We start from the raw sequence: 24,840 nt of genomic DNA, 5'->3' as shown, positions 1-24,840 counted from the left end.
CCCAGACTTCAAGGCACCTTCCGCAACACGACGATTGCACTGTTTTCCGTGTCGCCCGTCTACTCTTGATGAATGCACGACACAAAGCATTACGCCTCCCTGTGGCCGTCAACGACGATGGTCTGTTGATGACTGGAAACACGTTGTCTGGTCGGACTCGTCTTCAAATTGTGTCTAGCGGATGGGCGTGTACGGGTATGGAGATAACCTCATGAATCCATGGACCCTGCATGTCATCAGGGGACTGTTCAAGCTAGTGGAGACTCTGTCATGGTGTGGAGCGTGTGCGGTTGCCCCTGATACGTCTAGATACGACTCTGACAGGTGACACGTACGTAAGCATCCATTCATGTCCATTGTATATTCCGACGGACGCGGGCAAATCTAGTTGGACAGTGCGACACCCCACACATCCAGAATCCCTATAGAGTGGCTCCGGGAACACTCTTCTGAGCTTAAACACTTCCGTTGGCCACCAAACTTGCGAGACATGAGCATTATTGAGCATATCTGGGATGTCTTGCAATGTGCTTTTCAGAAGATATCTCCAGCCCCTCGTACTCTTACGGGTTCAAGGACAGCCCTGCAGGATTCATGGTGTCAGTTCCCTCCAGCACTACTTCAGACATTATTCCAGTCCATGTCACGTCTTGCTGCGGCACTTCTGCGTGCTCGAAGGGGCCCTGCACGATATGAGGCAGGTATACCAGTTCACCAGTGTATATCAGAATTGGTGTTTAGTTAAATAGTAAATAATTACTTTTTAAAATTCAATGTATACCCAAAAAACCACTGAATCTAGCCATTAAATGGAGCTAAGACGATTTCCAACGCCAGTTACCTCTATTCCGAGATTGAATATCGTGCGGGAAACGAAGTCTAGAATGTGCTGCTTCGTCCGAAAAAAAATGAACAAATAAAAATTTAAAAAATTCTTGACAGTGGTGCGACAGCCATCTGAAGATCGAGAACTTCATACGATTTGGTGCAGTTTGAATAGACAGTAGGTTTTACGCATACCGTCGATAGAGTCCTCGTTGTTCTATATAACTGACAAAAATGTGTGTGGTTTGGATCGACACTGAAACTGGAACACGTGTTTGCCTCAGGCACAGGAACATGAGCCGGGGACTTAGAAGCTTAGCGGTAAACAAGAAACACGGAGACCCTTTCCTAAATTCGACTTCCTGAAAAATTTCTTCTTTCTGCAGATGAAATATTCGCAAAATAACTTAGGCAGACAGCTCAATTTTTATTTCCTTGGCAGCGCGAATAATGTAAGGCAAGATGGAATACTGGTACTAAGCCACTAGAGTTTCGGTACTTACCACAATGTAGCCTGTGTCAGTCCAAAGCAAACTTCTTACATTTGACGAGTCATGCAGAAACGAATTCAACAGTCTGAAAGCAAAGCAAAAGCATGAATTAATGATTTTGGCGAATGAATTATTTATTGTTATTTACACGAATTGAATGAAAAATATGGCTCTGTTTATAGAAGAAAACAACAAAATAAAAATAGTTGTATACAAAACTGGAAACGGAATATGACAGGTAACTAACAAGAGATAATAACAGAAACGTAACAATAAAGGTATAGTCATTTTAGTATGACAGCTCTATTTGTGGCTCCTCTTGCGGTGTACGAAGACGTATTCGTTAACATTTTAAGGACGATAGAGACAACACGATACTAACGAGGTATCTGATACATGTACAGGGTGGTACATTGATAGTGACCGGGCCAAATATCTGACGAAATAAGCATCAAACGAAAAAACTACGAAGAACGAAACTCGTCTAGCTTGAAGGGGGAAACCAGATGGCGCTATGGTTGGCCTGCTAGATGGCGCTGCCGTAGGTCAAACAGATATCAACTGCATTTTTAAAAATAGGAACCCTCAGCTTTTATTACATATTCGTGTAGTACGTAAAGAAATATGAACGTTTTAGTTGGACCACTTTTTCGCTTTGTGATAGATGGCGCTGTAATAGTCACTAACGTGTAAGTACGTGGTATCACGTAACATTCCGCCAGTGCGGACGGTATTTGGTTCGTGATACGTTACCCGTGTTAAAATGGACCGTTCACCAATTGCGGGAAAGGTCGATATCTTGTTGATGTATGGCTATTGTGATCAAAATGCCCAACGGGCGTGTGCTATGTATGCTGCTCGGTATCCTGGACGACATCATCCAAGATCCGGACCGTTCGCCGGATAGTTACATTATTTAAGGAAACAGGAAGTGTTCAGCCACATGTGAAACGTCAACCAGGCCATGCAACAAATGATGAAGCCCAAGTAGGTGTTTTAGCTGCTGTCGCGTCTAATCCGTACATCAGTAGCAGACAAATTGCGCGAGAATTGGGAATCTCAAAAACGTCGGTGTTGAGAATGGTATATCAACATCAGTTGCACCCGTACCATATGCCTAAGCACCAGGAACTGCATGTCGACGACTTTGAACGTCGTGTACAGTTCTGCCACTGGGCACAAGAGAAATTACGGGCCGATGACAGATTTTTTGTACGCGTTCTATTTGGCGACGAAGCGTCATTCACCAATAGCGGTAACGTAAACCGGCATAATGTGCACTATTGAGCAACGGAAAATCCACGATGGCTGCGACAAGTGGAACATCAGCGACCTTGGTGGGTTAATGTATGGTGCGACATTATGGGAGGAAAGATAATTGGTCCCCATTTTATCGATGGCAATCTAAATGGTGCAATGTACGCTGATTTCTACGTAATGTTCTACCGATGTTACTACAAGATGTTTTACTGCATGACAGAATGGCGATGTACTTCCAACATGATGGATGTCCGGCACATAGCTCGCGTGCGGTTGAAGCGGTATTAAATAGCATATTTCATGACATGTGGATTGGTCGTCGAAGCACCATACCATGGCCCGCACGTTCACCGGATGTGACGTCCCCGGATTTCTTTCTGTGGGAAAAGTTGAAAGATATTAGCTATCGTGATCCACCGACAACGCCTCACAACATGAGTCAGCGCATTGTTAATGCATGTGCGAACATTACGGAAGGCGAACTACTCGCTGTTGAGAGGAATGTCGTTACACGTATCGCCAAATGGATTGAGGTTGACGGACATCATTTTGAGCATTTATTGCATTAATGTGGTATTTACAGGTAATCACGCTGTAACAGCATGCGTTCTCAGAAATGGTAATTTCACAGAAGTACTTGTATCAAATTGTAATAACCGAAACAAAGTGATCAAACGTACCTAGGTTCTGTATTTTAATTTACAAAACCTACCTGTTACCAACTGTTCGTCTAAAATTGTGTGCCATATGTTTGTAACTATTACAGCGCCATCTATCACAAAGCGAAAAAAGTGGTCCAACTAAAACATTCATATTTCTTTACGTACTACACGAATATGTAATAAAAAATGGGAGTTCCTACTTAAAAAAACTTAAAAAAACGCAGTTGATATCCGGTTGACCTATGGCAGCACCATCTAGCAACCATAGCGCCATCTGGTTTCCCCATTTCTTTATAGTTTTTTCGTGTGACGCTTATTTCGTGAGATATTTGGCTCTGTCACGATCAATGGACCACCCTTATATATCGCACTCCTTATCAGTAAGCCACAGATTTCGTCCAACGTATTTTGATCGTGGGTGCCATACACGCGTTCTATAAGATAAAACTTGGTTCTACCTATTCCTCAGACAGTGCTGACCTTCAAATACTTACCAGTCATACCTAGTCTGATAATGAAGGGCAGTTTCTCTTTTCCTCCATACGTGGATCTCCAAACTTAAAGAGTGAATATGTTGCCAAGACTCTCCGGGTACTATTCTAAGTACGCGTTACGTGGCTTCTCTTTATTTACCCAGTGAGAGATAGATTGAAACAAAATACACTAAGTGATGTGACAGTGATATGCACATATGCAGATGGCGGTAGTGTCGCATTCGCAAGGTATGAAAGGGCAGTGCATTGGCGGAGCTGTCATTTGTACTCAGGAGGTTCATGTAAATATATTTCCGACCTGTTTTTGGCCACACGACGGGAATTAAAAGACTTTGAATGCGGAATGGAACTTGGAGCTACATGCACTGGACATTCCATTCCGGAAATCGTTAGGGAATTCGACGTCCAGAGATCCATAATGTCAAGAGTACGTAGAGAATATCAAATTTCAGGTGTCACCTCTCACCACTAACAACGCAGTGGCTTTTTTTTTTTTTTTTTTTTTTTTTTTTTTGTGGTTTTGACAGCCAGCACTTAACGAGCTGCGTTAGCGTAGAGTTGTCAGTGCTGACAGACAAACACAACTGCGTGAAATAAGCGCAAGAAATGATAGTGTACCTACAACGAAATTTGGCGTTAGTTGGCTATGGCAGCAAGCGACAGACGCCAAGGCCTTAGCTAACAGCACGACATCGCCTGCAGTGCATCTCCCATGCTCGTGACCCTAGACGACAGCAAAACCGTGGCCTGATCAGATGAGTCCAGATTTCAGTTGGTAAGGGCTGATGGTAGTGTACGTGTGTGGCGCAGATCAAACGAAACAATGCACCTAAGTCGTCAATAAGGCACTATGCAGGCCCCCGGTCGCATCATAATGGTGTGTGTTGTACTTGCGTGGAATGGTCTGGGCCCGCTGGTCCAACTGCTACTTGGAAACGACTTGCAATCGGTCATGAGTGACAAGTTCCAGAACAACGATAGAAATTTTGGCGGATGACAGTGCACCATGTCACCGGGCGATTTCAAGAACATTCTGGTCAATACGAACGAATGATTTGGCCACCCAGATCGCCCGATATGTATCCCATGGAACATTTATGGGACATAATCGTGAGACCAGTTTATGCACAAAATCCTGCACCGGCAACAGTTTCGCAATTACGAGAAGGTATAGGGACAGAATGGCTCAGTATTTTTGCAGAGGACTTCCGAAAGCTTGTCGAGTCCATGTCACGTCGAGCTGATGCGCTACGCCGGGCAAAAAGGAGGTCCGACACAGTATGGGGAGGTATCTCAGTGTATATGGACACGGGAAGAGCTGTCAAATTCTGGATAGAGAAAAATAATAGTAGGTCAGATTCAACACCCCATAGATTGCGATGTCATCAGAGACGGTCTAGTGATTCACAGGTTTCAGCATTAAATGATCATACGCGTTAAATATGTGCAGAACTAATGTTAGCTATGATGGTGTGAATGAAATATCTTAGCAAAGAGTTAACTCTATTAGTTATTTTGTGTGTCTACATTAATTGCAAGGAGCCGCCGAAATCTACGGTGCTATAAGAGTCATAAATATCAGGTGGACAGAATAGTGAGAGGCGGTAATCAATTGAAAAATACTAACTGAAGTTTTGATCTTCGCATGACTGAAACTGATGTAACTCGGACATTGTGGTGAAAATAAGAAGTCACAGTTCCACAAAAATTGCTTAAGCAATATGGTGGGCCCACGCAGCTGTTTATCTGTTATGTGATAACGTGCGTCACTTCCTTTGATGTGCGGTCTACTCACTGATGAGAAAGAAGTAAACAAGGAAGCTGAACGTATTTTTTGTGGGCAAAGATTCGTTACCTCAGACCAGTTCTCCTCATACAGGATCTACAGCTACGAACAGAGAAACTGCGAGTCTATTTAATTGTTTTTCGTTCAAAAAGTTTACGTTTTACCGCCAAGAGTGGGTGAATGTCTTCATTATACTACCAGTTTAGGCCAAGAAACCGTCTCAAGCATCACAATTTTATTCATCAACTTACAAGGCGATTTCAAATCAACGGCATCAAAAAGACATGAAATCTATAATTTTTTTGGACGTCATTGATTTCATTCACGATATAAGCTGTTCTTTAAAAAAGTACGCTGTTGCTCCATGCGTTTACCCTAGCCGAAACAATTACATCCTGAAAGGCGGAGAACCATCTTACAGTACTGCACTTTACAGGTTTGGTAAGGGCCATCAACCTGCATTAGAGTCGACAAACAAAACAAAATAACTCTTACGCTAGTTATTATAGATCTTTCTTGGAATACAAGATCCTTCGCCGGCCGTGGTGACCGAGCGGTTCTAGGCGCTTCAGTCTGGAACCGCGAGACTGCTACGGTCGCAGGTTCGAATCCTGCCTCGGGCATGGATGTGTGTGATGTCCTTATGTTGGTTAGGTTTAATTAGTTATAAATTCTAGTGGGCTGATGACCTCAGACGTTAAGTCCCATAGAGCTCAGAGCCATTTGAACCAACGACGTCATTCAGCTCTATTTAAAGGAGTTTTACCATTTGCTATTTATACTATTTGCTGACGCACTGCAAGAAACCTAGGAACCTCGCGTATAATAGAAACACCATCATACATATCGTTATGGGCCACAATTGAGCCGAAGCCCACGATGATGAAATGCCTATAGTTTGACAGTGCGTGCACATCATCTTCTTGCCGACATCATTCTGGCTGCACTCAGGCTGCTGGTGCTATCACTGTATGGATACATTATTTCGTTTCACTACCAAATGGTTCCTGTGAATTTCATCGAAATCTCACAAACGTTTGTTCTGAATAAGCATAGAGTGTATGGCTCAAATGGACAAACAAATTTAAATATTTGTTTCCACAAAGGTAATAGGTTTTACTTTCACTTCAATAAATCTTGTGACCGTTACTTCCACCAAACATTCCTCCAGCTACTTATCACACCTGTCTCAGATATTCACAGTTCACACGTGTTCGAATACCAGGACCGCAAAAACAAATCCGCAAACGAAAGGGAAATGCAATTGACAATAATTCTCATCACTTGACACACAGCTTTAGTGGTCCCACGGAATGGCAGTCTCCGCCTTAAAAAAACGAAAATCTGACGGGAATAATCAGCTGTTCCTGCGTCGCACAGGAATCCAGGAGTCCACCTTCCTCCGTCCGACAGAGTTCACCACAGAATCACTGATTTTGGGAGCACAAAAGAACTTGTTAACATTTTGGCTTTTGCTGAAGGTTTGATTCACTTTGTCTCAGTCACGGGAATTAACGATGTTTTGGCATCTCAACTAATCGTAAACGTTTTTATTGATGTTACCACTATCCAGGGCTTATAGTACTGTACTGTGTGTCAGTAAAGTCCTATGACGGAGAGAATTCTTGAAAACGTGCTTTGTGAAGATTAAATAACTCCCGAAGCCAGATTTACTGATACTTGGATATGTGTGTGAAATCTTATGGGACTGCCAAGGTCATCAGTCCCTTAGCTTACACACTACTTAACCTAAATTATCCTAAGGACAAACACACACACCCTTGCCCTAGGGAGGACTCGAACCTCCGCCGGGATACTAGGATTTGTTTAGGTTTGTGGTAAGCGCGCGAGTGTGTGTGTAAGTGTGTGTGTTTGCGAGAAAGAGAGCGAGGGAGAGAGGCCCTTTGTGAAGGTGTTCTTTCGTACTGTTTGAAATCTGGTTGTTAAGTTAAGGGGCAAATGTATTTATTTTAGTATTATTCTACGACGTTGTATGTTTACTTTTTATGTATTATTCGCCATGTAACTGACATTTTTACATTATAAGAAGTTTTGTTTTTGGAGTAGGTGTAAGGGAGCGACCGAGGCGAACAAAGACAAAAACGGACAGAAAGTTGGGTGAATATGAACTTAAAAGTGAAAACTAAAAGATTACGTAGGGGCCAGTTGCACGTCGCCGGTTTAAATGGTTGTTGGTAGGAATCTCTTTGGTGTAGCTATGAAGCTCGAACGCCCATTACCCAAAGTGCGTTGACTCGAAATGGTGATCATAAAGCGATAAAAGGCGCTTCGTGATCTCCGTTTCAACAGCTGCAGTTGAGTTACAAATATACGGCGTTATGTTCATCGGATCTACGGCAGTGCACCTCCAACTTGGATGATGGTACCAGCAGTTCGAAGGCAAGGAATTCCAGAAGTCGACCCAGTGCGCCTGTTCAGAAAGTGGGGAGCATTCAGTACCGTTTTGCGTGTATTTCACAATAGTCTGCTCACCGTACCATGTTAGAGTTAGTAATACTTATAAGTATTTCTGGCTTGTTTTTCAGCGTCGTTTGTGTTCAAATCGTTCAGGATTCCATTGCTACTAAAGCTTTAGTATTCTGATAATCAAAAACGTATAGAGTTTCGTGAGTTCATTCCGTGTCTGGTGATCAAAGTCTTCACTTTTAATGTTTATTTTTCACTAATGAGGCCGCGTTACATTTAAGTGGCAAAATGAGAATCTAGAAACCACAACCCACAGTTGCGATGGTCGATCAAAAGATAAAGACTCCAGAGCTTCAGTTTTATTTTATGTTATTTTATTTTATTTGCTCTGTTTCTAGGTTCTGGAATCTTGTACTTACGTAATTATATTTCCACAGTCGCAATAACATCCCGAAATTTCATTTTAACAGAAAACCATCGCAGGCGCACATACATGTCAAACGATTTATTAACGGCGAGGTAACAATGGTGTGCTATGAAAGCACTCAGAATGGAGACTACCATGGTGAATAATTTATGTAGTCTGCAGGTGGCTGAATTTGTCGCAGATAAAGGAACTGCAATGCAGAGAAAACCGGAAACCAGTATTCCTTCATTTACAAATCCACTGTTTATGCTTTTCGGCGTAATCCATCATCAGAATCTTGTTTCAGATAAAAACCAGAGAATTACAAAGGTACATGGTTGACTTTCACCGAACATGAGCAGTCTGAGGGTTGCTAATGCCGGAACGCGTAAACAATTTATTAATAAATGAAGGAATATTAGTTTCTGGTTTTCTCTGCATTGAAGAGTTCCTTTGTCTGTTCCCAGTTCAGAAAACTGCAGACAACGTAAACGAGGAGATGCCTGAAACATAGTTTCCGATTTGAGGAACTTCGTATCGTGTGATAAATAGTAAGTGGTGCAACACCACCACATGAATATACTGTGAACGGAGTTCAAATCGCAAACTTTTTCCATGTACAATACATTAGAAACTGTGGTTCATGTATCCATTTATACGTTGTACATCCACGATATCTGAGGGAGAAGACTCCGTTATAGGCCTAGAATTCTGATATCAATAAGGATTCCGACATTTTTGCATAAGATTTGAAGCAGTTACCTTCTTCATTTACTTGTGCCTTCGGCCTGCATCGGCGCTGGCTCGGCGTGGTTGATTTAAGGTTTGACCGAATCCCATCTTTTCGTCATCCCACGGCCCCCGGTACTGAATGTGTGTAGTGTTATTCACCTGAAAGAGAGCGAACGTTTCCTAAATGTTTACGACTCGTGTAACTGAGCTGTGACTCGACTACCAACCCGATATTCACCTACTGAGAAATGAGAAACCACCTAAAAACCACGTCCAGTCTGGTCGGTACATCGACCCTCGTCGATGATTGGTCGAGAGGATTCGATACAGAACCGCCACATCTCTCCAGCGCGGAAACGGCGATTGAATACGCACAGCTATAGGGGTGGGCTGGTTTCGAGACAGTGTTTCACTTTTTTTTTCTTTTTTTTATTAAAATCCGACACTAGCAGCTCTATATCGAATCACTTGACGGCCTCGAAGAAGGGGTAGTAGGTGAGGAGAGGAGTTGGTCTAATGCTATATAGGCATCTATTCAAGTAACAGGAATTCTAATTTTACGTATGAACTTGTATTTCTTTTAAAGTCTGTTGGCTATGGGTTACTGTTCGAATTCACGGCCAGGCTTCATTTATTGGTGAACGCTTTCAGAACATCAAAATTTGGTCTGTTCTCAGGTAAACGTTCAGAACACGGCACATGAGAAATGTATTGCATGAGGTTTCCCCGAAGTGATAATTGCTTCCCTCATTCTCGAGGTTACCTCATAAGTGTTTTACATAGAACACAATTCTTGTTGTTCGTCATATTCAGGTACTGTTTACACTAAAGAGATTTGTTGCTACGTTTTCATTTACACGCTAATATCACCGCAAGAGAAAATATTGTCCAGATCATCCAACCGAAAAACGAAACATAGACCGTGGGCTGTGAATCGCCCAAAATTTGCAACCAAGACGGCGAATCCAGTAAATTCGCCAGATGAAGTAGTTAGCTCCAGACCCGCCGAAACTACCTCCTTCAGTAATACCGTGCCAACGAATACCTCTGCCAAGCCAAAGTTTTACCGGAGCGACTGTAAACTCCCCCGATTTTATTATCTGATATTTTCCTTCTTTCTTGATTAGATAGCTTTATATACATATTTCGGGTGTCCCAAGAGATCACAGAGAGGATCTTGATTTCTCAGCATTGTAAGTGGTGTGAGATGAGGTCACTTAAGATCTATGCGCCCATTTTTCAGTAAAAAAACGAGTTTCGCGTAGTATAATGGACGAGATACTTGATGTGTTTTCCTTAACCTTGATTAATTTGATGATGTACACATCTAAAGGCATCATAACGAACAACTTAAATTGGAAGAAACACACATAAAATGTTGTGGGGAAGGCTAACCAAAGACTGCGTTTTTTTGGCAGGACACGTAAAAAATGTAACAGACGTACTAAGGAAACTGCCTACACTACGTTTGTCCGTCCTCTTTTAGAATACTCCTGCGCGATGTTGGATCCTTACCAGATAGGACTGACGGAGTACATCGAAAAAGTTCAAAGAAAGGCAACACGTTTTGTATTATCGCGAAATATGGGAGCAAGGAGGATTACCCGTGGTCTAGGGGTAGCGTCTTTGATTCATAATAAAAAAAAAAAGTATTCGGTCCCGGGTTCGATCCCCGCCACTGCCTAAATTTTGATAAATAATCAGCATTGGCGGCTGAAGACTTCCGGCATAATAAGTCAGCCTCATTCTGCCGACGGCCTTGTCAAAGAGGGCGGAGGAGCGGATAGAGGTTCAGGGCACTCTCTTGTCCTAGGGGTGGGAAATTGCCCCTAAAGGCGGAAGAATCAGCAATGATCAACGACATGAGGATGCAGGAGGCAATGTAAACCACTGCATTAAAGGCACGTAACGTGTATCCACAAGACATGTGGCCTGTAATTGAAGAAGTGTCATGATGATCTCTCCATTGGCAAAAGATTCCAGAATAGTCCCCCATTCGGATCTCTGGGAGGGGACTGCCAAGGGGGAGGTTACCATGAGAAAAAGATTGAATAATCGACAAAAGTATAACGTTCTACGAGTCGGGGCGTGGAATGTCAGAAGCTTGAACGTGGTAGGGAAACTAGAAAATCTGAAAAGGGAAATGCAAAGGCTCAATCTAGATGTAGTAGGGGTCAGTGAAGTGAAGTGGAAGGAAGACAAGGATTTCTGGTCAGATGAGAATCGGGTAATATCAACAGCAGCAGAAAATGGTGTAACAGGTGTAGGATTCGTTATGAATAGGAAGGTAGGGCAGAGGGTGTGTTACTGTGAACAGTTCAGTGACCGGGTTGTTCTAATCAGAATCGACAGCACACCAACACCGACAACGATAGTTCAGGTATACATGCCGACGTCGCAAGCTGAAGATGAACAGATAGAGAAAGTGTATGAGGATATTGAAAGGGTAATGCAGTATGTATAGTCATGGGCGACTGGAATGCAATTGTAGGGGAAGGAGTAGAAGAAAAGGTTACAGGAGAATATGGGCTTGAGACAAGGAATGAAAGAGGAGAAAGACTAATTGAGTTCTGTAACACGTTTCAGCTAATAATAGCGAATACCCTGTTCAAGAATCACAAGAGGAGGAGGTATACTTGGAAAAGGCCGGGAGATACGGGAAGATTTTAATTAGATTACATCATGGTCAGACAGAGATTCCGAAATCAGATACTGGATTGTAAGGCGTACCCAGGAGCAGATGTAGACTCAGATCACAATATAGTAGTGATGAAGAGTAGGCTGAAGTTCAAGACATTAGTCAGGAAGAATCAATACGCAAAGAAGTGGGATACGGAAGTACTGAGGAATGGCGAGATACGTTTGAAGTTCTCTAACGCTATAGATACAGCAATAAGGAATAGTGCAGTAGGCAGTACAGTTGAAGAGGAATGGACATCTCTAAAAAGGGCCATCACAGAAGTTGGAAAGGAGAACATAGGTACAAAGAAGGTAGCTGCGAAGAAACCATGGGTAACAGAAGAAATACTTCAGTTGATTGATGAAAGGAGAAAGTACAAACATGTTCCGGGAAAATCAGGAATACAGAAATACAAGTCGCTGAGGAATGAAATAAATAGGAAGTGCAGGGAAGCTAAGACGAAATGGCTGCAGGAAAAATGTGAAGACATCGAAAAAGATATGATTGTCGAAGGACAGACTCAGCATATAGGAAAGTCAAAACAACCTTTGGTGCTATTAAAAGCAACGGTGGTAACATTAAGAGTGCAACGGGAATTCCACTGTTAAATGCAGAGGAGAGAGCAGATAGGTGGAAAGAATACATTCAAAGCCTCTACGAGGGTGAAGATTTGTCTGATGTAATAGAAGAAGAAACAGGAGTCGATTTAGAAGAGATAGGGGATCCAGTATTAGAATCGGAATTTAAAAGAGCTTTGGAGGACTTACGGTCAAATAAGACAGTAAGGATAGATAACATTCCATCAGAATTTCTAAAATCATTGGGGGAAGTGGCAACAAAACGACTATTCACGTTGGTGTGTAGAATATATGAGTCTGGCGACATACCATCTGACTTTCGGAAAAGCATCATCCACACAATTCCGAAGACGGCAAGAGCTGACAAATGCCAGAATTATCGCACAATCAGCTTAACAGCTCATGCGTCGAACCTGCTTACAAGAATAATATACAGAAGAATGGAAAAGAAAATTGATAATGCGCTAGGTGACGATCAGTTTGGCTTTAGAAAAACTAAAGGGACGAGAGAGGCAATTCTGACTTTACGGCTAATAATGGAAGCAAGGCTAAAGAAAAATCAAGACACTTTCATAGGATTTGTCGACCTGGAAAAAGCGTTCGACAATATAAAATGGTGCAAGCTGTTCGAGATTCTGAAAAAAGTAGGGATAAGCTATAGGGAGAGACGGGTCATATACAATATGTACAACAACCAAGAGGGAATAATAAGAGTGGACGATCAAGAACGAAGTGCTCGTATTAAGAAGGGTGTAAGACAAGGCTGTAGCCTTTCGCCCCTACTCTTCAATCTGTACATCGAGGAAGCAATGATGGAAATAAAAGAAAGGTTCAGGTGTGGAATTAAAATACAAGGTGGAAGGATATCAATGATACGATTCGCTGATGACATTGCCATCCTGAGTGAAAGTGAAGAAGAATTAAATCATCTGCTGAACATAATGAACAGTCTAATGAGTACACAGTATGGTTTGAGAGTAAATCGGAGAAAGACGAAGGTAATGAGAAGTAGTAGAAATGAGAACAGCGAGAAACTTAACATCAGGATTGATGGTCACGAAGTCAATGAAGTTAAGGAATTCTGCTACCTAGGCAGTAAAATAACCAATGACGGACGGAGCAAGGAGGACATCAAAAGCAGACTCGCTACGGCAAAAAAGGCATTTCTGGCGAATAGAAGTCTGCTAATATCAAATACCGGCCTTAATTTGAGGAAGAAATTTCTGAGGATGTACGTCTGGAGTACAGCATTGAATGGTATTGAAACATGGACTGTGGGAAAACCGGAACAGAAGAGAATCGAAGCATTTGAGATGTGGTGCTATAGACGAATGTTGAAAATTAGGTGGACTGATAAGGTAAGGAATGAGGAGGTTCTACGCAGAATCGGGGAGGAAAGGAATATGTGGAAAACACTGATAAGGAGAAGGGACAGGATGATAGGACATCTGCTAAGACATGAGGGAATGACTTCCATGGTACTAGAGGGAGCTGTAGAGGGCAAAAGCTGTAGAGGAAGACGGAGATTGGAATACGTCAAGCAAATAATTGAGGACGTAGGTTGCAAGTGCTACTCTGAGATGAAGAGGTTAGCACAGGAAAGGAATTCGTGGCGGGCCGCATCAAACCAGTCAGTAGACTGATGACCAAAAAAAAAAAAAAAAAAAATGGGAGAGAGTGTCACAGAAATGATACAGGATTTGGGCTGAACATCATTAAAAGAAACGCGTTTTTTGTTGCGATGGAATCTTCTCACGAAATTCCAATCACCAACTTTTTCCTCCGAATGCGAAAATATTTTGTTAACACCGACCTACATAGGGAGAAACGATCACCAAGATAAAATAAGGGAAATCAGAGCTCGTACGGGAAAATACAGGTGTTCATTCTTTCAGCGTGCTATACGAGATTGGAATAACAGAGAATTGTGCAAGTGGTTCGATGAACCCTCTGCGAGGCACTTAGATGTGATTTGCAGAGTATTCATGCCGATGTAGATTTAAAAAATTAGTCACCGTACAACCTTGACCTTCCATGTAGACTGATGACCACTGCCCACAGCGCGGTTGAACGCTACTTGGTGGTGTTGCACGCACGTGACGCAGTAAGGAAAGATTGTAAGTGGAAGAGAGATGAATGGCAGTCACTATATCGAAGATACGAGTCGCAAATGGAGAAATCCGCTGATATAATCGGGTTTGACAAATGCCACGTTGCTGTGCGCTACGGCTGGACACGAGAATCTCTGAAACTGCGAATTTGGTCGGCTGTTTGGGTACTGCTGTCGTGAGCATCTATGGAGAGTGGTTTAAAAACGGTGGAATAACGGACAGGCCGTGTGGTGCTGGGCGTCTAAGTCTCATCATAAACGTAGAGGTCGGAGGATCCCCCACTGTGTTATCCACGATAGCAAGCGGTCTGTGGTAGATCTGACGTCAGAGTACAAAGCTGGTGCAGGCCCAAGTGTTTCGGAGCACACCGTTCGAAGGCCATTGTTGAACATGGAGCTCCACATTACACGACCTCTGCGTGTTCCTGTACTGACCCAACAATATCGTTAGTTACGATTGCAGTGGGCACTGCATCACTGACTTTTCAACGTGGATCAATAGAAACGTGTCGCCCGTCGAATAAATCCCATTTCTTGTTACACCAAGTCGATGGTTGGTTCCTTACGCGCCGTCGTCCAGGGGAATGGATGCACAAAACATGTACCACGCCACAGATGCAGGCTGAAACGGGCAGAATTATGCTATGGGGTACATTGAGTTGGGCTTCCATGGGATATGGTGTTAATCGAAGGCAACATGTCAGCACTGAACAACGTGAAGATTATGAAGGATCACCTGCATCCTTTCATGGTTAAAGTCTTCTCTGACGAAGATGACATCTTCTAGCAGGACAACTACGTATCAGCGACACAAGGACAGAATTGTGCTGCAGTATTTGGAGGAGCATGATAGTGAACTCACATTGATGTTTTAGCCAGCAGATACTCCTGATCTGTAACCACTGGAACACATATCTGGTTCCAACTGCGTGTGCCCACAGATCACCGTCTCGTAATTTGCCGGAATTTAGTGATTTGTGACTAGACATCTGCTGCCATATACTTCTGGAAACCTATCAAGAACTTGTAGAATCCATACCAAGAAGAATCGCTTCTGTACCCAGTTGGAAAAGCGAATCAGCACACTATTAAATAGGTGGTCTTGCTGCTTTAGCACATCGGTGTAGAGTCCATTATAGCACTGACACACCCTTCAAATTCTCCATACTTTACGCTGTGTTCTTTATCTAGACAAAGTGCGACGAAAGCGACATAGGCTTCGATGTTCATCATATCTCTCTGTAATTATGCTAGTGCATAATTTCTCATATACTTCAAATTCCCTGTGGTTAGTGGTTCGGTCAAATCTACTGTAAACCACTCTTTTCGGAGAATGCTTTTAACTAATGAACAGGAGCATAGAAAATCAGTTCATTAAGTGTGAGAAACAGCTCTAGGAATCCTATGGTCACTTGGGAGCCTCGAAGCGTGAAAAGGTCGGCTGCCCAATGACTGGTCGCATGTACGATGAAGATAATCTGAAAGTAGTAACTGATTATTACTACTAATTCAGCCCAAACATCCACGGAAGCAAAATAATGTGTTTCCATGTTATGGTTCTTTAAAATTGGATGATTGTATACTCGCTAATTAAACACTTGTTTAACATGGCAGTACAGCAACAGAAATGTGGCATTACAATAGGAAATTCATCGAGAGCACGTGGCAAAATGGTATTTAACTGTGCTGCCTGGCACTTGATGTCATAATCCTATTACAATGAAATCTAAGTGACTTTGCTCTCTGTTGGCAGTCCATGATATTGTTAGTAGTTATGAAGACACTCCTGTTGGTATAATTACTCCGTAGATAGCGGTTGCTATATTGGAAGGAAGTCTTCAGAGTACTGTACTGTACTAACTGCCGACACTGCACTGAACAGTCTAAATGCTGTTTCGGTACTTACAGTGAGGCTGCGGCGCGTCGTGTTTTGCTGCCTGCCAGCGGAAGGACTTTCATTTCCGCCAGTGTAAGGGGGAAACTATGTAATCCGCTTCTGAGAGCGCCCTTCAAAGCTTTGCCTCACAGGACGTGGTTTGTCGCAGCGGGCAGCGATCGCGCGATCTTCTCAACGGTCTGGGATATGGCTGGGTCACATACAGAGCGATGTCTTGTGTGAGCGATCCTGTGTTGTCGTAGTTTCCCGGAGAACAGATTCACAGTGGTGTTTTGCCCTGGTCAAGTGTTTTTCAGATTTTTCTTGGCAAATGTGTGGTTCCAATGAGGAGCAACTCTCACTTCTTCTAGCACTGCAGTGCAGTAGAAGGAAAAGACGTAATTGGGTACACCCAGTCAATGAAAAACGAGAACACCTCGGTGAACACCATCGTCTGTGTAGGGAACAACAGTCCCATGATGATAGATTTTTTGCATATTTCCTTATGTCAAGACAAAGTTTCGAGGAACCGCATGGTATACTGCAACAGAACACTGAGAAGATCACCATTAACTGGACAAGACATACTAAAACTGGAGAACGATTAGCCGTTTCTTTAAGATAAGTTAATAAAAAATATACTCTCACGTATGTTATACGAACAGTAATCTATTTCGATATGTTAGCTAACATTAGAAACATAATAATAAATAACATAAATTACAAACATTAGTCATTATTTACAAACACTACTACCTAATGTGACTGAGAACGGGACCGGTAATTGTCATAGAAGTGACGCGCATTTTTAAAACAAATCATTGGTTGACGAGGCCGTATCTACTGAGCCAAATGCCGCATTATTACTCGTCGAGGAATAGGATGAATTATCAGATTGCAATGGAGAGCGGAGTGTGAATACTCGGGGTGAGTGAAATGGTGTACCAAGGTCTCTCGTTTCCTTTCTTGCAAAGACTGTAGCTAGCTCTAGCTTCAGCATTGTTTATGTTGTTGGCTGGAATTTTCTGAACGCGTCAGCATAACTGAGAAACAAGTGATCTATGCCATCAAACTCACGTTTAGCGGGCTTGCTTTGCAAAAAAAGCAATGACTTTGTGAACGGCAGAATTTTGCGATGGATCATCTGGGGCTGTCGACCAAGCTTTCATGTTTTCCCTTTGAGGTGGGGGTGGCACTTTTGGAGAGTCTGGAGCTACTTGCGCTTCACATAGCCCACTTTTACTTTCAGGTTCAGGAATTTTGTTACCAAGTGATCTGGAATTTTCAGTGTCGACATTCGGTATATATCTGATCACGGTTCATTCGCTCTGAGCACTATGGAACTTAACATCTGAGGTCATCAGTCCCTTAGAACTTAGAGCTACTTAAACCTAACTAATATAAGGACATCACACACATCCATTCCCGAGTCAGGATTCGAACCTGCGACCGTAGCAGTCACGCTGTTCCGGACTGAAGCGCCTAGAACCGCTCGGCCACACCGGCCGGCGCTGAACGAAGTGGCGTGGAATATAGCCAGTTTGTGAGCGCGGACCTGGGAGGCGCCAGGCGAGTGGATGTTCCTCCGTGGAGGCGGCCCCTCGCGGTATTTATTGCGTACCTTGAAATAGACCCTTTGCCAGATGTTTAAATACTCTAAGTTCAATCGTTGACACTCACTTCCTTACTGTATCAATTAAGATTTTGTGCAGTGTGGATATGGTGAAAAATACAATTTCAATGTACATAATAAACTACTCATCTTTTTTTAAATTTGTTTGTGGTAGTTGTTGCCTTTACGGTGTTCCTGAGGTCCTCCCGTTGTTTTTATAGTGAACGAGAAAACAAGCGACTCATCATCTTCAGCGTTTATTCAACTACGAGCATGACAACATATTCGCAACAGCATTTTGTACCTCCATCTTTACATGTCACCTCTTTCAAAAGCACTACCAAAGCTTTTCATTATAAAAAACAATTGAATAACAAATAGTGTATCACAATACAGTACAAAATAGGTTTTGACTTGGATAAATGCAAAATGCGAGTGCCTAACCATTGGCGCCAAGTGCTGATCTTTGTTTTAGAACACTCTGGAATAATGCTATCAAATTAGTTTACATATTTAATATCCGGTACTCACAAACAGTGAAGAGAAATGAACAAAGTGCTTCATTGTCCATAAAAAGTCTGTAAATCGTATTTGTGATGGTAAAAAGCTTTCATAACATCAGAATGAAAGTAAAAGTGTCCAAAAATGTAACTCGAAAAATTGATTAGGTTTTACAAAATTGCAATTATTATGCCTATAACAAAACTTTGAGTGAAGTTACGTACGTTGTTACAATCACGTGATCCAACGTTAACTAATAAATAATGAAATACTGCTGAGTACATAATGGGACAGATTTGGAAATTCGTTAAGTACACGTGTTTTCTTTGAAATGATCATTATTAAAATTAAATTAAATGACATGTTTTTGGCATCCCAACGTTCTTTAAAATTACGTTTTCGGACTGTTTCAGTGTATAATTAATAAGATGGTAGCTACCTTGGGACTTATGTTCGGCTGTCGAACTTCATAAACAAACTTTTCTCATTACAGTTTAATGATGTGTCGAGTATTATCTTCCCACTGCAGATATCATTTATATGCTGATGGCCTTCAGTTATACCCAAGTGCAATCCCAGCCAATCTGTGCACACACATCCAGAACGTAAATCGTGAATTACTTTCCTTGTCAAAATGGGCACACAATGTAGGTTTCAAACTTAACGCACGTAAAACACAAGAAATCTTAGTCGCTCACTAAATACGTATTCCTATTCAATTCAGAGAATCTTTTCCACCTTTAAGCTTAAACGTACAGAAATCACCTCTTCTTCTTGTGCAAACAATCTGGCGGTAATTCTGGACCATCACCTAGACTGAACTGAACACACAACTGCATTCTGTAACAAGGTGTCAGCATTACTTCATTCATTACATACATACAAAGAAGAATTTCTTATAGAGCTTAAAAAGAAAACTCACAGAGCACTAACAATCCCCATCGTTGATTATGGTGATCCTGTTTTGCAATGACTTTCCTGTGAGAGTTCACGCCGATCTGAACTGGCCATGAACATCTGTGTGCAACAGATTTGTGATGTAAGCTATGTCACCCCTGTCTATGAACAATTATCGTGGCTACGTGCCGATAAGCGTAGATATTATCACACCCTGTGTTCGCTGCATCGTCTTCTCAATCATAGCATTCCTTCCTATTTATCGTCAACCCTTACGCTATTGTCTGAAGAATACAGCAGAAATACTCGTTCTCAGCAAAGTAAAATCCTCTCTGTACCACTTCAAAACACCAATTTTCTGTATCAGGAACCCGACTTTGGAACAAACTTCCTTAAAATATTAGAGGGATTAAAATCCTTTCCAACTTCAAGAGACAGCTAATGGCTCATCTCCTATCACAATTGCTATCTCTTCTTACAGCTTACTCTCATCAACCCTCCCTCCCCCACCACTTTTCCCTCCACTTGTCTATAGAATTCTCTACTGAAATTATCTTCTTGCGTAGCAGCCACTGTCATTTTTTCGTTTCAATCCTCTCCTCTTTCACTATCTCTTCCACTTCTAATAGCAAACACGGCTTCAGAAGTGCTAAACTAATTAATGCCTCCATTGTTTCATTATTATTATTGTTATTATAACTATTATTATTATTATTATTATTTGCAACTATAACTTATTGTTAATAAAGCGAATTATTATTATTGAGTTTGCTATGTAATAACTAATTGACATCATTCGTAATTCTTCCTTTATCATCATTTTTAGTGTTACTATTACTATTATTGCCAATTATTATTATTATTATTAATGATGCTATGTAATAATTTTTGGTATGTGTAGTTCCTTATCAGATGTAAGAGAGAGCATTAGGGCCCTAATCTGGTTAGACTAAATAAGCAATAAACAAATAAATAATAATTTATCATGTGGTTTGGGTTCTCCCAGTTTCAAAATTTTTGTGTAACTCCGATCTCCAAAAAATTAAAACAAATTGTTATTATTGGAAACGTTGTTGATATGTCGAGCTGTCATGTATCTTTATTGCTGACATCAGATGACAATCGAGAGAGACTTGACTAAAGATTGAACTGGGCATTCAGTGACATTCTGGGGTGTTCTATCTTGTGACAGATCGACATCAACGGGCACGTAGACTCTCTGGTGAAGGTCACGGGAAGCAGTGATTGACGACAGCCATAACTCCTGGGACCGTGATGTGCAAGTACTAGATATGACAGTTGTACTGATTTCACAATTATTGAAAAGAGCCTGAACGCTCGTTAGTTTATGATAAGGATGGTAAGCCCTGTCGACATACTCAAGACCATAGTACCAAATTGAATATTCCAGCAAGATAATGAACGACTCTATACAACAGCTCACACCACAACAGCTTTGAGTAATGTGCAGATGTTTGTTTGGCCTGTGCCGCCTCCTGATGTATCACCCGTGGAGATTGTCTGACATATGTTGGAAAGAGTGTAGGGGAACGTCGTCTGGTATCGGTTTTGTACTTTTTTAATTATGATATTTTTTGAAGATTGTGTTGTTGTATTCTTCACATGATACTTGTCAGAGTTGTAAAACACGTGCGCCCCCCCCCCCCCTTTTCTATACGTTCATCCTTTACGTTTTTGGAGAGTTGTACCTGACACTCCATTGTGACTTGTATAAAAGTCACATTTGCTCCAAAAATGTTGTCAATAGTTTGTATATGGTTATAAACTTGTACACGTCCAACAGCTAACCTAGTAAGACAAAGAATCTGTCTACTTGTTCCTCGCTGGAACTTGCTGCTCGCTGCAGACTCATGACTCAGCTGCACTAATGTCTGCATTGCCTTTCATGAAACCGTAGCAGTAGAGCGCGTTTAAGAATACAACTTTACTCGAAGACATAAACTGGCTAGTTTTCACGTGATTGTGCAATACTGTTTTCAATTCATCTGTGAATGTTCTCGCAACAAACTTTTTTCCTGAAACTAGTTTCATCGCCACCTCTTCGTTCTCCCGTCAAGTCTTAAGTCTATCATGTGAGGAAGTTCTTCGAACTGTTTCCATTTCGCTTTCCTGACTGACGTTTAAAAAAGTCTGACTCCACACCCTCCTTCATGTTTTTTTTTCACCTCATTTGCTTTCCGACTCCTCCGCTTACGCCTGTAAACAGCCTATAATACGGAGAATAATATTAGTTTTATTTAAAGTAAGAATAAAGATATAATACATTCTAAGAAACAAAAGGCGTACCACGAAAGAATTATCTACATGGCACAGGAATCGGTAGACGTGATGCATATGTACAGATAAATGAATGGTTACAGGTTTAGAAAAACTGCGTGATTTGTTCAAGAGAAAGAGCCTGGGCGAGTCAATAAAGCGTTAGTCCACCTCTGGCCTTTATGAAAGCAGATTACTCGACTTGACAGTGACTGACAGAGTTTCTGGATGTCCTCATGAGGCATATTGTAACCGTCCGGTTAGCGCGTTAGACTGACAAAATATAGAGCAGGTAATGCTCCAAACGTTATCAGTTGGGAAGAGATCCGGGGACCTTGCTGCCCAAGGTAGGGTTTGGCAAGCATGAAGACAAGCAGCAGCAACTCTCGCCGTGTGCGGGTGGGCATTATCTTGCTGAAATGTAAGTCCAGGATGACTTGCTGCGAAGGGCAACCAAACGGGGCTTAGCATTTTGTCGACGTGTTTCTGTGCTGTAAGGTGTCGCGGAAGACAACCAAAGTGGTCCTACAGTGAAATAAAATGGCCGTACGGCGGGCGACATGAGGTAAGCATCCCAAAGGTGTCCAGGGTGTCTCCAGACACGAACAAGTATTAGATGGCCATCAGGGCTCAGTTCCTTGTGGGACTCATCACTAAAAACGATTCTACTCCAGTCAGTGAGGTTCGAAGTTTATTTGTTTGTACAAGCACATCACATCTACCTTGGTGATTCGCCGCTTTCCTTTTTTCTTTTTTTCTTTGTCGTAGAGTGTATTACATACTTGCAAACAAAACGCAACACTGTAAAGTAAGGTTCGTGGATCGGGACTTAGCACGAAGAGATAACTTGTGCAGTCCACTCTCCAACAGCCAGACGGTGTGGCCGAGCGGTTCTAAGTTCTTCAGACTGGAACCGCGCGACCGCCACGGTCGCAGGTTCGACTCCTTCCCCGGGCATGGATGTGTGTGATGTCCTTAGGTTAGTTAGGTTTAAAAAGTTCTAAGTTCTAGGGGACAGATGACTTCAGTTGTTAAGTCCCATAGCGCTCAGAGCCATTTGAACCACTGTCCAACATCTGCGGGCCTTCTAGTACTTCAACACCATCTTCCATACAGCCGTGGTAATACGTTCCTTAAAGTGACATGACTTCCATATTACAAAGAATCTACAAGTGTATTGGTGCCTGTGTGGCTGACACCTATTACAGAAGTTGATGATGGACTTAATTTCCCGAATGGAATGAGAGTTTAATCACCTCAACAAAATGTGATAAATATCGCACTGGTAGTTTCCAGTTGCTTTAGTGTAGAATATAAAACGGGATACAGTGGCACTGTGGCCTAAGTCAGTGCGCCTGATGAAGCGACCATTAGCTCACCTCAGGGTGCACTCGACAGGTGGAGAAATCTCGCCTCTACCGCAGCCCCATTCCCAGTCCAGCTGAACGTCCGAGGCCCGTCGCGAGATTCGGCGCGCGTCCCGCGAGGCTGCCCGGAAGCCACTGTGCAGACGCAACGCGCGGCGGCGCGGCGGCGGCCCGTGCCCCGGCTCACTGGCTGCGGCCGAGGCCAGCCAGCGGCCGATAATCCCTGCCGATCCCTGACGTCACCGCAGCTGCCGCGAAACGCAACGGTGACGCACTGTTGATGGCTTCCGTCTGGAATCTCCCTGACACGACAGGCCACGCGAAACGTGGCCCAAGGACCACTAGTCATTACTCTCGCTTATTTATGGAGTTCGGATGTTGATGTTGCGTGTTTCAAGGCCAATCCAAGTGGCCAGGTCCGTTGCCAAATGTTCGGTAGCTTCCACAGAGACTGTTACTTCGATGTTTGATTCTACGCTACTAGCCATAAAAATTACTACACCAAGAAGAAATGCAGATGATAAACGGATATTCAATGGACAAATATATCATACTAGAACTGACATGTGATTACATTTTCACGCAATTTGGGTGCATAGGTCCTCAGAAATCAGTACCCAGAACAACCACCTCTGGCCGTAATAACGGCTTTGATACGCCAAGGCATTGAGTCAAACAGAGCTTGGATGGCGTGTACAGGTACAGCTGCCCATGCAGCTTCAACACGATACCACAGTTGATGAAGAGTAGTGACTGACGTATTGTGACGAGCCAGCTGCTCGGCCACCATTGACTAGACGTTTTCAATTGGTGAGAGATCTGGAGAATGTGCTGGCCAGGGCAGCAGTCGAACATTTTCTGTATCCAGAAAGGCCCGTACAGGATCTGCGACATGCAGTCGCGCATTATCCTGCTGAAATGTAGGGTTTCGCAGGGATCGAATGAAGGGTAGAACCACGGGTCGTAACACATCTGTAACGTAACGTCCACTGTTCAACGTGTCGTTAGTGCGAACAAGAGGTGACCGAGACGTGTAACCAATGGCACCCCATACCATCACGCCGGTGACACGCCAGTATGGCGATGACGAATACATGCTTCCAAAATGCAACCATCATGATGCTGTAAACAGAACCTGGACCCATCCGAAAAAGTGAAATTTTTCCATTCGTGCACCCAGGTTCGTCGTTGAGTACACCATCACTCCTGTCCGTGATGCAGCGTCAAGGGTAACCGCCGCCATGGCCTCTGAGCTGATACTCCATGCTGCTGCAAACGTCGTCGAACTGTTCGTGCAGATGGTTGTTGTCTTGCAAACGTCCCCATCTGTTGACTCAGGGATCGAGACGTGGCTGCACGATCCGTTACAGCCATGCGGATAAAATGCCTGTCATCTCGACTGCTAGGGATACGAGGCCGTTGGGATCCAGCACGGCGTTCCGTATTACCCTCCTGAACCCACCGATTCCATATTTTGCTAACAGTCATTGTATCTCGACCACCGCGAGCAGCAATGTCGTGATACGATAAATTGCAATCGCGATAGGCTACAATCCGACCTTTATCAAAGACGGAAACGTGATGGTACGCATTTCTCTTCCTTACACGAGGATTCACAAAAACTTTCACCAGGAGCGCGGGTCAACTGCTGTTTGTGTATGAGAAATACGATGGAAACATTCCTCATGTCAGTACGTTGTAGGTGTCGTCACCGGCGCCAACCTTGTGTGAATGCTCTGAAAAGCTAATCATTTACATATCATAGCATCTTCTTCCTGTCGCTTAAATTTCGCGTCTTTAGCACGTCATCTTCGTGGTGTAGCAATTTTAATGGCCAGTATTGTTGTTTTTATTTCATG

At 42.8% G+C, this 24,840-nt stretch overlaps 1 protein-coding gene across 1 annotated transcript in view; it reads right to left on the bottom strand.

Moving 5' to 3' along the window:
* LOC124798039 (secretin receptor-like) overlaps positions 1–23,148 on the bottom strand; it is a 182,582-nt gene extending 159,434 nt beyond the window's left edge. Inside the window, exons 1-2 of the mRNA XM_047261298.1 lie at positions 22,994–23,148; positions 1,329–1,401 (exon numbers count right to left, since the gene is read on the bottom strand). The gene's annotated coding sequence lies outside the window, so the exon portion shown is untranslated. The remainder of the gene's footprint in view (positions 1–1,328; positions 1,402–22,993) is intronic.
* Positions 23,149–24,840: the final 1,692 nt, after the last annotated feature.

The sequence above is a fragment of the Schistocerca piceifrons genome, chromosome 1 (genome assembly GCF_021461385.2).
Source record: "Schistocerca piceifrons isolate TAMUIC-IGC-003096 chromosome 1, iqSchPice1.1, whole genome shotgun sequence".
NCBI lineage: Eukaryota > Metazoa > Arthropoda > Insecta > Orthoptera > Acrididae > Schistocerca > Schistocerca piceifrons.
Note: the sequence above shows the minus strand (reverse complement) of the source record. Positions and strands in the feature narration are given on the sequence as shown.